The sequence below is a fragment of the Pongo abelii genome, chromosome 14 (genome assembly GCF_028885655.2).
Source record: "Pongo abelii isolate AG06213 chromosome 14, NHGRI_mPonAbe1-v2.0_pri, whole genome shotgun sequence".
In the NCBI taxonomy this organism is placed as follows: domain Eukaryota; kingdom Metazoa; phylum Chordata; class Mammalia; order Primates; family Hominidae; genus Pongo; species Pongo abelii.
Window position 1 is genome coordinate 79,341,318 of NC_071999.2, and position 16,189 is coordinate 79,357,506.

Below are 16,189 nucleotides of genomic sequence, written 5' to 3' on the forward strand. Positions count from 1 at the left end.
ACCATCCTAGGCAACATAGCAAGACCCTATGTCTACAAAAATTAGCCGGGCGTGGTGGTGCACTCCTGTAGTCCTAACTACTCAGGAGGATTGCTTGAGCCCAGCAATTTGAGGCTGCAGTGAGCTATGATCATACCACTGCAATCCGGACTGGGTAACAGAGTGAGACCCTGTCTATAAAAAAAAGAAAGAAAAGAAAAGAAAGTAGGGCAAGTCCATCAAGCTGTTTCTGCCACCAGATGTCCACCAGGACATGTTTTATGGCCCTATACAGTGAGAGGCAAACAGAAGCAGGTTTTTGTGCTTACAATAGAAGAACGAGGATTTGGAATGATGTATATAGGATTGTTTTACAGTTTAATGAGCCTCTCTTTCAGCTTTGAGGAAATAATGACAATTGTGTAGCGATAGTGGAGAAAAGATTTTTTCATGCGTAAGAGCAAGATGTGAAAAAAGATACTAACTACCCTACTTCTCTGCCTTTGCTCTCTGAAACCCATATCTCCAGGCAAAACCCCTCTCCTGAATCCATACCCACAGAACCAGCCATGACCAGAGACTTCCATCTGGATGTCACACAGCGTGATAGAATCCATAATCATCTCATTATTTTCTTGCTCACCTTTATGGCTCTTTTCCTGTGTTTCCTCCCAGAAAATACCACGATTACCTAGTTGTGTAGGCTGGAAACATAAAAACCATTGCTGTCCGACCTGTTCAATCACCACAGCCAGTCAACACCCAAGTGCTTTTCAATAGTCATTTAATGCTTATACCAGACTCAGAGAGTTTATCATTTTATACCTATTTTAAACATGAAAAAATCGAGGTTGAGAAAGGTTCAAGGTTCAAGTTACATATGTAAGGATGGCCAAGCTAGTTATGATAAATGAATCACGGCACATGCAAAAAAGCTTCCATCATGCCAAGAGTAAAAGCCAAAAAAAAAAAAAAAAAGTCCTATAAACAACTTGCAAAGCCCTCTACGAACCAGCCCCTGGACACCACTCATAGCTTGTCTCCTACGTCTTTCACCCTCCTCCTCCCTGTTCTAGAGTCTAACAATTTTGCTGGTCCAGTGAATTACACTGAAGCTCATGGCTTGGCACCTGCCAGCTCCTCTTCCCAGAAATATCTCCTTGCTATGTCCCCGAGGCTGCTCACTCACCATTTCTTGTTTGTGTCACTACATTAGAAACACACACTCTAAATGTCCTCCTAAGAGAGAGGCTCCTACCTGGTGCTCCTAAATGTATTACTCTCCAGAGCACTCATTACCACCTAACGTCGATGCTGAGCACAGAATCATGTCTACTTTGTATCTCTAGCACCTAGAACATTCATTGCTAAGGAGTTGACATTTTATAAATATTTGACAAATGTGTATTCATCCTAGCAAATGCCTCCTAGCTCCATCCCATCTTCTCCATTCCCACTGTTCTGCCTTGGCTCAGGTCATCTTAGCTTACCAGTCTCTGGTTACTCAAATTCAATATTCATTGTTATCTAATTTTTACACTATGCCAAAGTTACCTTCCTATTATACACATGTCATGCATTTGCCTCTTCAGAGACCTTCAAAAGCCTCCACTGCCTATGGTAAAATCTGCATTTCGTACTGTAGAATTCTTAGTTATCACTTTACCCTTCATTGCCTTTACAAAAAATTCCCGCCAGTATTATCTTGTGTTCTAGACACATCAAGCAGCTCACCAGTCTCTGCAAATATCACAGATGTTCAGACTTTTCACATTCTCTACCTACTAAAATTCTTCAAAAACCAGGACAAATGTTACCACCAGAAGAAGGACTTATGGGATAGTACTTGAAGAAAAGGAAGGAAAGAAAAAGAGTAAGTGTCCTGATCTCAGAGCAACTAAAAACTAGCCTGATGATGTGAGGATTGGAAAAAAAATATGGAAGAGGAAATAGGAAGCAGCCTAGGAACATGGTGACCATAAGAGTAGTGATGTTGAAAGAAAGCAGTGTTCAGCCAGGCACGGTGGCTCACGCCTGTAATCTCAGCACTTTGGGAGGCTGAGGAGGGCAGATCACCTGAGGTCGGGAGTTTGAGACCATCCTGACCAACATGGAGAAATCCCATCTACTAAAAATACAAAATTAGCCAGGCTTGGTGGTGCATGCCTATAATCCCAGCTACTTGAGAGGCTGAGGCAGGAGAATTGCTTGAACCCAAGAGGTGGAGGTTGCAGTAAACCGAGATTGCGCCATTGCATTCCAGCCTGGGATGAAGCGAGACTCTGTCTAAAAATAAAAATAAAAATAAAAAAGAAAGAAAGCAGTGTTCATTGGCTGGAAACTTTGTAGTTGCATTTGGTATTAGAATAATTGCTTATTTTTTCCACCTTGTTTCAAAAGGTTTAACATTTATAATAATAGCTGTAGTTTCTCGAGTGGAACATATTCTGGTTCAGGTACTAAGCTAAAATGCTTTGCATGCATTAACTTATTTAATATTCACTACTCAATGGGGAAGGTCATACAATCTTTCAGTAGAGAAGAGTGAAGTTTCAATGACTCACTCAACAGTACAACATGTAGTGAAAAAATTAGTTTTTGGACCCAAGAAAATCTGAAATCATGTCTCATGCTCTTTTTTTTTCGTACCACCTGACATTCTTGAAATTTGGAGGAGTGTCCTGAATAGTTCCTTTTCCTTCCCTTTCTTTTCTGGCAAGGCCATCACATCTATGGCTACACATGTTTAAATTATTATACTATACTACTAGTGTACTAGTACTATAGTAATATAAACATACTAGTAGCATGTTTTAAATTACTACACTATACAATATTACAAAGTATAGAGCCTTAAAGCCAGGCAGGTACCAGTTTTTACAATGACTACCTATGATTTTCTCCTTTTAAACACTCCTTTCTTCACTCAGAGTTGGTTTTAGTTCTCCTCTGTTAGCAAAAAAAGAAATATCTGCTCTTCAGCACTGTACTCATAATACCTAACCTTTAAAGCAAAAACTCTGAAATATATACCTAGTAAAATGATTTACATGTAGGAGACGGAATATAATGAGGCCATTAGGTGAGTGAGCTTTGGTGTCTGTATGCCTGTGTTCAAATCCCAGCTGTGCTATGTACTTGCTTTGAGACACAGACCAATTTTCTTCACCTTTCTAAGCCTCAGTTTCCTCATCTACAAATTAGGTACCATAATAGCACTTATCTTACAGGGCTGTAGGGGTAAGTGGCAGCTTTGGTACAGGTAGTAATAATAGTAATACTGGCAATACTACTTGTAAAACAAATGAAGTAGGGAGTTCATCTGGAAACTCCTTTCCTTCACTAAGATTCAGTCATTTCTGACTATGCTTGGTGAACTGATGATGTTATCTTAAGGAATTTATAGAGAAAAAAAGCTCACAATAAAGGAATGAACCAGGTGGATGAGTGTATTCGTCCATTAATGTTGCTACAAAGAAATATCCGAGGCTGAGTAATTTATAAAGAAAAGAGGTTTCTTTTGGCTCACATTTCTGCAGGCTGTATGAGAAGCATGGTGCCAGCATCTGCTTGTGTTGAGGGCCTCAGGAAGCTTACAATCATGATGGAAGGCAAAGGGGGAGCCGATGTGTCACGTGGTGAGAGGGAACAAGGGAGAGAGGGAGGAGGTGGCAGGCTCTTTTAAACAACTAGACCATGTGTGAACTGGTAGAGTGAGAGCTCACTCATTATCAAGAGGAGGGCACCACACCATTCATAAGGGATCCACCCCCATGACCCAAACACCTCCCAATAGGTCCCATCTCCAACTTTGAGGATCACATTTTGACAAACTATAAACCTCCAAACTATATCAACAAGCCTTAATCATTGCATGGGGCAACCTGAAGATGAGTTTCCTATAAACTTAGATTTATCTTGAGTCAGTGTTCCTCACAACTTTCAATCTATAGCCAATGAACTTGTGATTGGTGGGAGTGGTAGGCTATATGAAAAATCTGAAAAGAGAGTGTGTTTTCAAAATACTATGAGACACTGAGGCATGAGCAGTACTAGTAGCCAAGAATAATGGGAAACGGGAACAATGGTTTTCTCCCAGCAGTGCTATAACACACTATGTAACTTTAGTGCCTCAAAGACTCCACTGCATCAGTGGTAAAGGAGCTAGTGTTAGCAAAAAAATCAAATACTCATGAGGAGAGCAGCATCTGGCAGATCTAGGGCACCCACTGAGCAGAGAGGAGGCTGGTGCAAAAAGAAATATCTTTAAGTAGGAGGCAACTGAGAACAATGAGGTACTCTTTGGAGACTCTTAGAGATGGACTCTGAGGACTTTGCAGGAAGCTGGAGATCCTCAAATAGTGGGAGTATGAGTGGTGAAATGTTATTGGATAATAGCCAGGGAAATCTAGTCTAGCAAACTCCACGTGAAAGAATCTAAGCTAGCCCAGATGGTGGCGATTGTGGGGGGGGGAAAAAAAGGCCACAAATTCCTTCTCATCCATTTGTAATATGACTTGCAGCTCCTCCCATCAGAGATGGAGTTTATTTTTTTCACTGCTTAAGCCTGGACTTGGCCATGTTACCAGCTTTGGCCAGTGGCACATTAGCAAATGTAATGAAGGGGCTTGAAAAGTGCTTACAATGGAAATAGCCCTCTTCTGTTAATCTTGGAAACCCTGCAACAACCACCATGTGAAAGAGCCTAGACTAGCTCAGTTGCTAGCCCCTGCCAATAACCAACAGGGATCCAAATTGTGAGTGAGGATGCTGGCTGCCAGCTGGCTACAAAAGCATTACTGAGCCCAGCCACCACTAACTGCAACAGAGATGAGCTGTCGTAGCTGAACTCAGCCCAGCACAAATTGCAGACCCACTGAATTGTGAGCTAAATAAGGGTTGTTGTTTTAAATCACTAACTTTGGGGTAATATTGACATCTATCTACGCATCCATTTCTGATTTACCTTTTTCTCCAAAAGAATATGAGGTGGTTTACAGCAAAGGACTGAACACTCAGTAAAGTTAATATCATAGAAATAGTAAAAGATAGAGAAAGCATATGTCAGTCCCAAGATCTATGTGATTTTCATTGATTGGTATCATATTCAACTCTGAACTTCCTGGAACCTAAAAAAAAAAAAGTGAACTATTTATATATGAGTTACTTAAAGACAAGTCAACCATAAAGTTCTAGTTACTATGCTGTGTTAGCTTAGTAGGCTGCTATAACCATGTACTATAGGCTGGTGCTTAAATAATTTATTTCTCACAGTTCTGGGGGCTGGAAGTCTGAGAAGGGGTACCAGCATGGTCAATTTCTGGTGAGGGCCCTCTTCCTGGTTGTAGACCACCAAGTTCTCATATTCTCACATGGTGGAAAGCGAGATTAGCTTCCAAAGGCTCCACACCTCTTACTACCATCGTATGGGGTGGTCTCACTCTGTCACCCAGGCTGAAGTGCAGTGGTGCCATCATGGCTCACTGCAGCCTGGACCACCTGGGCTCAAGTGATCCTCACACCTCAGCCTCCCGAGTAGTAGGGACTACAGATGTGCAGACCACGCCCAGTTAATTTTTGAAATATTTTGTAGAGATGAGGTCTAAGTTGCCCAGGTTGTTCTTAAACTCCTAGCCTCAACTAATTCTCTCACCTCAGCCTCCCAAAGTGCTGGGATTAAAGGGGTGAGCTACCATGCCCAGCCAACATATGATTTTTAAGAGACACAAATATTCAGTCCATAACATAGTGGTAAGCACTTTATACACATTGCTCATTATTAACAGCTCTGTGAGTTTGACAATATTATTCCTATTTTGTGGATAAGGAAACTGAAGACAAGATATTTCTCTACTCAGCTAATACTTGGGGAACTAAAATTTGATTTGAGGACTGTTTAAATTTCTGGTTCTAAAATCCATGCCCTTTCCAACTCAAGACAACTATTCTCTAAAATTTTATATAGGGGACAATAAGAATACCCTGAATATCTGAAATGCCTCTTCTCTTCATACAATTCACTACTGCACTGTATGAAGTTCAGGATTTCAACATTTCCTACATAAACTGTTGGGCTCACCCTATAGCCAGTTTATCTCAGTCCAGTGTTATCCCTTCCTACCTATCTTCTAAACTTCTTCAGAAATGACCTTTGTATAATTAAAATACATATAATTGTTCCTAGCTCCTGAATAAAATTTTTCAGTGGCTCCCTATTATCTTGAAGATCACATACCTCTATCCATCTTTGGAATCTCATTTCCCACTACTCACCACCCGGCTTTCTCTATTCTCCAGCCACACTGATCTACTTAACCATCCTTGAGAAGTCAACATTAGCATGCCTTCATGCTCTGCATTCCAAATTCCCTTTATCATTCCTCATTGTCTGCTCCCTCTCAAGTCTTCCCACTTAATACTGCTTCTTCAAGACAGTTCAAACATGCCTGAACTTCCCAAGCTGATTTAGGCCACCCATGGCACTCTTAATGTGCTTCTATTAAAATTCATACTATATATCACAGCATACTTTCTTGCATAAGAGTGTGTTTTGTTCATCAGTTTGTCCCTAGCACTTAACTCAGTGCCGGGCATAGAGTACTCAATAGATATTTGTTAAGAGAAAAAGTAACTGTCTTCAACAACAGTGTTCCCACAAATGTACAGTCTCCATAAAGCTGATTCGAAGAACAACCTCAATCCCTCTGAAAAGTCTGGGCCTAATTACATTAAATATAGAAGTGATCCTATGATCTCAAATGTATGGCCTTTCAAGATCAAATACAAAAAGAATAGACTTTAGAACACCTGGGTGGATAGAAGGAAGGATTGATTTATTCCTCAAAAGCTTTCAAAAGAAGGAAAAGAGGGTAGGAGGGAGAAAGGGAGGGAAGATGGATTCCTTTCAACTTTGAGCACTTCCTCTGAACTGGTAAAGCCACTTTCGCCCCTTCAAGATCATCACGCTCCTCCATCCTACCCCGCAATGCTGCAAACCTGCCGCTTCTGCTAGGGCCAGTCTCCCAGGCAATTCTAATGCCGCACTTTCCATTTAGAGTCACAACCCCTAGTGAGGTGCCACAGAGAATTGTGGAAGACATACAATTAAAGGGGAGAACAAAGAATTCAGAGAGAGATAGGGAATTGTGGGAAAGAATGGAGCCTTGTTGGAGAAAGCAGAGAATTCTGGGAAGAGCAAAGAGAATTTTGGGAGACCATGGAGGTTCACTGGATTATGGAGGATTGTGGGAGGGCATGAAGGACTGCAAGAGCAGGGAGGGTTGTGGAAGGGCAGAGAAGGCTGTGGGAGAGCACTGAGGATGGTGGGAGAAAACTGGATTATGGAAGAGAACAAGATTGTGGGAGAGCACAGGATTGTGGGAGAAAACAGAATTGTGGGTGAGAACAGAACACTGTGAGATAGTGAATTGTAGGAAAGAAGGTACTATGAGATAGAGAATTCACCCTGTGCTCTTCCACCTGCTTTTCTATTGGGTCCTCCCCTGTCAGGTCTGGCGGCGCCCTCACGGTCTGGCAGAGCCCTGCCCCTCTCTCCGAGGCCACACCACGTTTGCTCCTTCGTGACCACGTCCCCTCCTGCCCCACAACGCCTCTCCTGCTGGAGCCACATTTGCGGTTATCGCTGGGCCTGCTGCTGCACTCCATCACAGTCACTAAGAATTGTGGGAGAGTCATGGAATTATGAGAGGGAACAGGGGCTTCTGGGAGACTGTGGAAGAAGCAGGGACTTTTTGGAGAGACAAAGAAATGTGGTAGACACATAAGTCAGTGGCCTTCTGTGCTTCGTGTGGTTCCTCCTGAGGAAGCCGTATCTGGTCCGTTATGACTACGCCCCTGTGCTCCGTCTGGGTCACCATCCCTCAAAGCCACCCACCCCTCTACAGTCTGGCTTGGGCCATGACTTCACTAAGCCCCTGCGCTTCTTCATGGCAACGCCCCGAAACCAGGCCCTTTGGCTGCACAGAGCCACGCTTTTCCTGGCAGGGCCACAACTACCCACACCACTATGACCCTCTTTTCCAGGCCAAACCTCTGTGCTCTGCCTTGGCCCTACCATCACCACCAGGACAAAGCTGCTTTTGTTCTCCTTGTCACTCCTTACCTCCCATTGCATTCTAGTGACCAGACTGGGGCTTCTGAGCTCAGTTGTGTGCAGGGTCTTGCTCCTAGGGCCGTACTCTCTGTGCTGTCATAACCACGCCTTTTCTGACAGGCCACACCTCTGTGCTCCGCCTCCACCACTCCCCTACCCGCTGGGAGGGGGCAGATGTGCTTTGGCTTTAGCACATTCCCCTCAGGCACCCTCCGTTTCTCTCCCTCCAAGGTCTCCTCCCTGACTGGCCCCTATGCTCTTCCACGGCCCGCCTGGCCCCACAGCTACGCCCTATTCACTCTGATTGCTTCTCTAAATCGGCCACGCCCCCTCCCTAATTTCTGCCTCGCTTCTCTCACCTGGGCCATCCCCTTCCCTCTGCCCAGACCTCGCCCAGGCACTTCGCCTGCCACTTGCAATCGGCCATGACCACGTCCATCCTGTCCCAGCCAAGCTGGGGGCTGTATTTCTGTGCTCCTCTGCTACATGTGGGCCACGGCCCATTTTCGGAAACCCAGGATGTGGGATTTGGGAGATTGGGGTTAAACCCGCCCTGCCCCTAGAGTTTGGCTCCAGTGGCATTTGTAAAAAAGGAGGCTTATGGAGCCATGATCCTCATCGAAAAACAACTTTCTTTAGGGTTTCTCCCAGCTCCAAACGCCCCTACTTGAAGGGTGACCCAGTGATTCAGTGAGGAAACAACCGGTGGATGAGTCCTTGAAACATGTTCCTTCCAGCCAATTTTCATGTCTGATTTTCTTCCAGCCAGGTTTCCTGTCCTCGAACCCAAACTTTGGGCTGTGTTTCTTCTCAGCCGACCTTAAATCTATGCACCTGAAAGGAGAAAGAACACTCCTCCACTTCCTAATGTCTCCTCCCAATGACCTTTCCTAGGCACCCAGTTCCCTCTTGCTATCCAGGGACTGGCAAGACACCACCACACTTAGAGCAATTCTCTGGTTGGCAGCCCTCTGCTCTGAAAGTACTCTGCTATTCTTACTTCTTCCATTGACAACTCTTGAGTTCACAAGAAAAAGGTGAAGAGGTTATAACTAGCTCTCTTCCTCGTTCAGAAATCTCTGAACAGACCTTCCTGGGGAGAGGACACTTTCCATTAGCCACTCAGTTATTCATTCAAAACCGTATTTATCAAGTACTGTGCATGTTCTGGGGACTAATGAGAGAAACTTCAAGAAGCTTATAGCCTAAAATTGCTAACTTGCGTTTTTGGTTTTGTTTTGTTTTCTTTTGGTTTTTGTCTTTTGCTTTTTGTTTTTTGTTTTTGACAGAGTCTCGCTCTGTCACCCAGGCTGGAGTGCATGGTGCAATCTCGGCTCACTGCACCTCCACCTCCCGGGTTCAAGCGACTCTCATGCCTCAGCCTCCTGAGTAGCTGGGATTACAGGTGCGAGCCACCATGCCCAGCTAATTTTTGTATTTTTAGTAGAGACAGGGGTTTCACCATGTTGGCCAGGATGGTCTCAATCTCCTGACCTCAAGCGATCTGCCCGCCTTGGCCTCCCAAACTGCTAGGATTATAGGCATGAGCCACCGCTCCCGGCTGCCCACTTGCATTTTGATAGAACAAGAAATGCCTAGAAAGTTAAGAAAGGTGGGTAAGGGGTTTATAGGTGGGAAAGGACTTGGTAATCACAGGTTTTGTTGATCCAATTAGTAGGGATTTTTTGGATAACAAACATAGGAAGTCACTTTTGTAGTACTTACTATAGTCCTTTACACAAAAACTTCTCAATCTTCATTGAATGTAAAAAAGAAAAAGAGGCAGAAGCAGCCTTCAGCTTTGATGAAGAAACCATTAGTTGTGAAGTCTGTCACAAGTGTATTGGCAGCAAAAGTTCCAAAAATTGAAAACAAATTACTTTAAAAATAAATCAAAGTGGATTCAAGATTATTACCACTATTATAATGATGCTTTCAATCATTTGATTTGTTAATCAGAGACAGGAAGGGGTACAATTTCAGGCTATGGGTGGAAATTGAACTGGATACTGTCATGGGAGAATATCATAAAGGCGAATGAATCTCATCCATCACGTGCATTCAGGTAGGAAAAAACTTGAGAATTCTGTCTTAGACGATCTTCTCTATCATTTCTCTCATTCAGGTATTTAGCGGGACTATATGGATGACCACTGGAAGTTACTGTCTCTGAAAAGGGTGTTTCATACTGAGGCTGGCTCCACATGCTCTGGGAACTGGGAGACCATGTAAAAAGTTAATATTCTACCTTCAAGCTAAGAAGGTAGATTTGCACTCACTTTGCATATTAGTTTTCTAGGGCTACATAACAAAATCTTGCAAACTTTGTGGCTTAGAATGACACAAATTTATTATTTCACAGTGTCTGTGGGTCTGCAGTCTGGATATGGTTTACCTCGGTTCTCTACTCAGGGGCTCCCCAGGCTGAAATGAAGGTGTCAGCCAGGGCTGTAATATTATTAGAGGCTCAGGGTCCTCTTCCAAACTCCCTGGCAGAATTCAGGACCTTATGGTTTTAGTACTGAGGCATTTAGCAACTAGAACCCCCTTCCCATACTGTTCCCTGCCACGTGTCCTTCTCCACAACATGACAGTTTGCTTCGTTAAGGCCAACAGAAAAATCTCTCCGGCTTATTTTAAGAGCTCACCTAGTAAGATCATGCCCTGTCAGGCTAATCTCTCTAATTTACAGTCAACTGATTGAATTATATCTGAAAAATTCCTTCACGGTAGTGCCTAGATTATTGTTCTACTGTATAACTGGGATAATGTGTATATACCAGCGGTAGGAAGTCCTTAAGGCCATTTCGAGAATACTGCCTTCCACATTTGAGATGGAAAACATTTTCTTGTTTTAATATTTGTCACTACTGTGTTGCTACTGAAATTCTTGAGAATCTAAGAACTGCTTTTCGCAATCTTTATTTTGGGGTAAAAATTATCTTTACAAAACTAGTGCAGAGAATAGTTACCTCTTCTTGGCCACTTGGATATATTTAAAATCAAAGGAAGTTTTGTTTCTTTAATAGATGTTCTATCATAGTAAAACTGCGGAGAGTCGTGTGGGAAAATAAGACTAGTTAGATGCAAGAAATGTAGATCATGAAAGAGACTCCACAAGTAGAGGTCAAGGTACCATTAATTAAGAAAAGATTTTGTTGAGTAGCCAGTCACCTGGATTAAATTAAGTCCATTTCCTTGGATACAGGCGCCTGGACTCTGACAACCAATTTGTTGTAGAATCCCTCTGTGCCTTTTCAGTAACCCACAGAAAATTTGGTATTCAATACTTTGAGTCCATAAATCCATTAAAAAAATAAGAATGCACATTACTCTCTGGGAGGTCTGTTTGTTCTAATGCGCAAAGAATAAAATAATTATCTCACACAATGCTGCAGGTGTAGCATGTAAGAGCAACTTCAATAACTGTGTGTGCAACTGATAATAGGTCTCCAGTGAAAGAACAGTTTTAGATCTCCCTTTTCTCACAGTTTCTTTTCTTATAAAGTAGCTGATGCCAAAATGAGCTCAATTGCTCATTTTGGGGGCCTTCAAACGCTGCAGTCATATTATTGGGCCTTTTGTTTAATATATTCTATCCATAAGCTGCTGGCTGGTCTATTCAGAGAGCTCAAACCTTTGTGTCTGCCCTTGGGAATAGATGCATGGCCTCAGTTTTGAGTCAGGAAGTGCAGTTTCTCATCTTGACTCTGCCTCTAACTTACACTCAATTGCTTTGGTTCCATTTTTAAATGCCAATAAAGCTGAAAATGTCAGTACTATTCCAAAAATAAATTTGTTTTTGTCCATGAGTAATTGTGAAGTCATTGTATAAGGAACTATGAAGTCTAGTTCAGTAGTGTTATTCAAAGATGCATCTGTGTGTCTGATGTTGTGAGACATACAGAAATGATTCCTTTGCAAATGATTATCTTGTCAATAGTTTACAAAATGCCAGCTGTTCAAGTAAAAAACAAAACAAAACAAACTTGGCTCTGGACTTGAAAAAAATTAAAAACAGAAGGTTAATTTTAAAAATGAAAACACTTTTATTGGGTTAACCAACATGTAAATTGAAAAACAATAAAATTAATTAAAAACACTTGAGTTCTAGAAACACTGTTGCTAACTGTCTTATTGCTTCTCCCCACTCCTCAGCAGATGACTTGCTGAGAAAATGGACCACCCCAGGCAGAATCTCTTCATTCTCACTTCCCAAACCTTCACTGCACACTTACCTCCAGGTGCTCCATGAATGGCTATTTGAATGAATGAATGCAGTTCCCTATTTTTTTTTTGACTCTTTGACCCTTGTCAAGTAGGAGAAATGCTCTCCTCTTGCTGAACTAAATCTTCTGGAGACTAAATCTTCCACCTGTGCTTTGGCTGCGTTCTCCAAAGCAGTTCTTGTGTCCTCCCGCATCAGGAACCTGGCTTCATCAGTCAGTCCTTCTCTTGTATAACTTCTGTCTCTCTTGGCTCTCTCCATTTTTCTATTAACATGTAACATGTTTCAGCTCTCTTTTCTCTGATTTATGTGTGTGTGTGTCTGTGTACACACATACACATACTTAGTACACATCCACACATGTCACAATTCATTTAGACATTTCCTTGTTATAACCATTTTGTTTGCTTGCTCTTACAAACATGTCCTTGTCTTCTTGCACACATGTGTGACAGTTTCTTAGGGCATCAGTCCTCAAGGGTTCTAGCCCAGACCTATTAAAATAGAATTTCCAGAGCTGTTTGTTAAAGCCTCACAGGTAATTCTAATGAGCAGCTTCAGCTGAGAGCTACAGCTCTAGGGTAAATGAGAAGTAGAATATATGGGTAAGAAGCTGTGTATATTTTGAACTTTGTTAGATGTTGCACAATTACTCCCCAATAGTTATACCTATTTCCTTCTCCATAGTAAGAAGGATTTTTGTTTTTGGCTTACTTGATACCGTGTGGTATTGTCAGACTTTTTTTTTTTTTATTCTTCCCAATCCAGGTGTAAACTTGTGTTTCATATTATTTTGATTCTGATTTACCCCCAATTACTGGTGAAGAACAATGTCTTTTAATATATGTTTTTTCATTCTGTTTTTTTCCTCTATAAATTGCCTGTTCACACATCTTGTCTATTTTTCTGTTGGTGTGTTTGTCTTTTTCTTATTGATTTATAGGTGATGTTTAAAATATGCCTGTATAATAATTTCTGTCTATATGTAGAAAATATATTTTCCCAGTCTATTGTTAGTCTTTTACATTTGTGGATTCTTCAGTGAAATTATTTGTATTTAGTTTCCATGTCTACTATTTGTGATAAATTTTTCATTTTTTTAGAACTGGAGTTGACTATTATTTGGCCTTTTTTTCTTTCATGTAGATTTCAGTACCAATTTATGAAGTCTAGTGAGAATATTATGTTGGGACTCTGTAACTGCATTGAGTTGGTAGACTAATTGGCATCTTTAAGCTATTGAGTCTTCCCTTTTTTGAAAATGGGGGTATCTTTCCATTTATGTAAGTCTTCTTTCATATCTTTCAGTAATGTTCTTAAACATCTTCATAATGATCCCTCACATCATTTTAATATCCTTTTACAATTTATTCCTTGATATCTATTTAGAGCTTTTATTGCTATTGTAAATTGGATCTTTCCATTATGATTTTTACTGGGTTATTACTGATGTCAAAAAAGAATATTGATTTTTACATGTTGGTACTTATCAAGTAATCTTATAAAGTTGTAGCGACTCTAGAATGTCTTGGCTTTTTATGTATACAATTTTATTGACTGAAAATGAGAATTTTGTTTCTTTACTTTTCTAATCCTTATATCTCATGTCTTTTTCTTGTTTGTTTGTCAACTGTTTAACTGTTTGGAATGTTGAATAGAACAGTGTGTAAGGACACTGTGATGTGTCACCCAGATCCCCCTTTAAGGACAGGCTTCTTTCCCCAGCTGCTGGGAGCACTGTCAGCAGACAGTCTTCGGCTTGCATCCCCCTTCAGGGATTGCCTTTGCTGCAGAGAGCCACTTTGTGCAAGGTCACACCTTTCCTGGGCTGGCCCACATCAATGATGAAAGATCTTGGCCCAGCTTTGGGACAACTCCAAAGAGCCATTCTAGCTCCATATCTCCCCTGGACTGGCTGAAGCTATTGTTGGACCTACTTTACAGTTCAACTTTTCCCTTGCCCAATCCTGCTTCCTTCTTTATCTTCCGATTGGTGTTGATCCAAGGACACGTCTTAATAAATCCTCTGCAAGCTAAACTCCATTTCAGAGCCTGCTTCCTAGAGCACCAACTATGATGTAACAACTGCGGGCATCTTTGAGCTTTGTAGAGAATGCCTTGCTAGCAATCAGAGTTTGGGATCCAAGCAAGAGAGAATTTCTCTGGGTTGTCTGAGCGGAATGTAACCCCCATGGAAGTGAGGTTGTTCATCTGTTTTATTTACTAATGTACTACATGTACGTATAAAGGAAAAAAATACATTGAAGGGATATAGGATCACTTAGAAATGACAGGAAAAGTCAGAGACATAGGCTTGGAAGAGCAGAAAAAAATCAAGGGAGACTTGAAAGTCATGACCATAGCCAAACTAAAATATCTGACATGGACACTGCTGCTGCAATGAGTATCTCCTTGTACCACTGCCACTGAACACCATGTGGTGCTACCTCCCCTGCTGAAAGGAATCCTCTACTGTCCTTTTTGATTCATCTCATTTTCTTCAGAATTAAAATCCAGAAGGGAATGGCATGGTAGTCCTAATCCTGGCAGCCAAGGCATGGATCGTTTCAACTTTGGAAGTGGAAGAGGGGCTCTGTCCCTCCCCAGGATTTTTGAAATCAAGAGCTTCTCAAATAGCAAAAAAAGTTGAAATGCTGGGCAGCAAAAAACATGAAAAATATCCATTGCAGCTTCTAAAATTTTACTTTTAGGCAGTTTTGTGCTGGTAAACACTTAACAATTGGCACTCTGGAAGAAAGAAGCATTGATGTGTAGCATTTGCCAATTTCTGGGGTGAAAATACTCCTACCGTGGCTAATTTCAAGCTACCAATGTGATGTTTCTTCACACAGAATTGGTAAGATATGGAATCTGTCCTCTCATAAGCCATCATGAACTGGCTCCTGAACACCACTGCAATAGTATAATGATTGTTAGAAATTCTAGTTCTTTTTTTTCTAAAAAAAATGAAAAAAATAAAAAAGGAATCCCACATTCCCCTTAAGTCACTGACTGTCACAGCTGATGGACATGGAAATATTCTCTATACCTGCAAGCTGCACGACCTCAAATCATTCATCCCTCACCTCTACTTTAAGTCTATCCACTTCAATATGTATTATCCAATTAGGATATGGTGGCCAAATTTCAATTTCCTGCACTTAAATTGTGTTCTGCAACATTCTCTACCATGAACTTCTGTTGTCCTTCATGAAACTCCTCTGTTAGCACCTGCAACACCACATTCTCCTGTGTTCTGATTCTCTACCTGGTCCTTCCTGGTCTCTTTTATGAATATCCCATTTTCTGGACCTCCCCATGAATGCTGGGATTCTCCACATATCTTTCTTGGCCTCTTTTCACAATCAACATCACTATCTATAAAGTAGACACTTCATTCTAAATTTCCAGCCCTGTTCTTTACATTGAGGTTAGATTTATATAAGTAGTTCAAACTGCTTTTGGAAAATTTTGCCTGAAAGTCTCCTAGACATTTCAAACTTGACATGCTTAAAATGGAACCCATTGTCTTCCACCCAGCTTACTCCCTTGCTCCATCCCCACCTTTTCCTCTCACCCCAACCAAAACCTTTTACTCCTTCTGTGTTTCTTATAAAAGCCAGAAACATATGAGCAATCTTCAAGTCCTATCTTTCTTTAACTCACTAAAATTATTACCTAGTTTTATAGATTCTTCCATTTGCGATGCCATGGCTTAAGATGAAACCACCATTCACTTAAAAAATGTAATATCTTCCTCATTAGCTTTCTTGCTGACTACAAGTTGTTGACTCCAAGACCCAAGTGTTCTTTTCAAAGTCACTTCTGATATTACCACCTTTCGACTAAAAATCTTTCAATGATAGCCA

The 16,189-nt window shown here is 41.4% G+C and overlaps 1 long non-coding RNA gene across 1 annotated transcript; it reads right to left on the bottom strand.

Moving 5' to 3' along the window:
* Nucleotides 1-339: 339 nt before the first annotated feature.
* On the bottom strand, nt 340-8,380 carry LOC129049564 (uncharacterized). The gene is made up of 3 exons (XR_008512755.2): nt 8,102-8,380; nt 4,946-5,108; nt 340-2,265 (listed from the first exon to the last, which is right to left on the bottom strand). It is a non-coding gene; the product is annotated as an uncharacterized LOC129049564 (long non-coding RNA).
* Between the last annotated feature and the right edge of the window lie 7,809 nt (nt 8,381-16,189).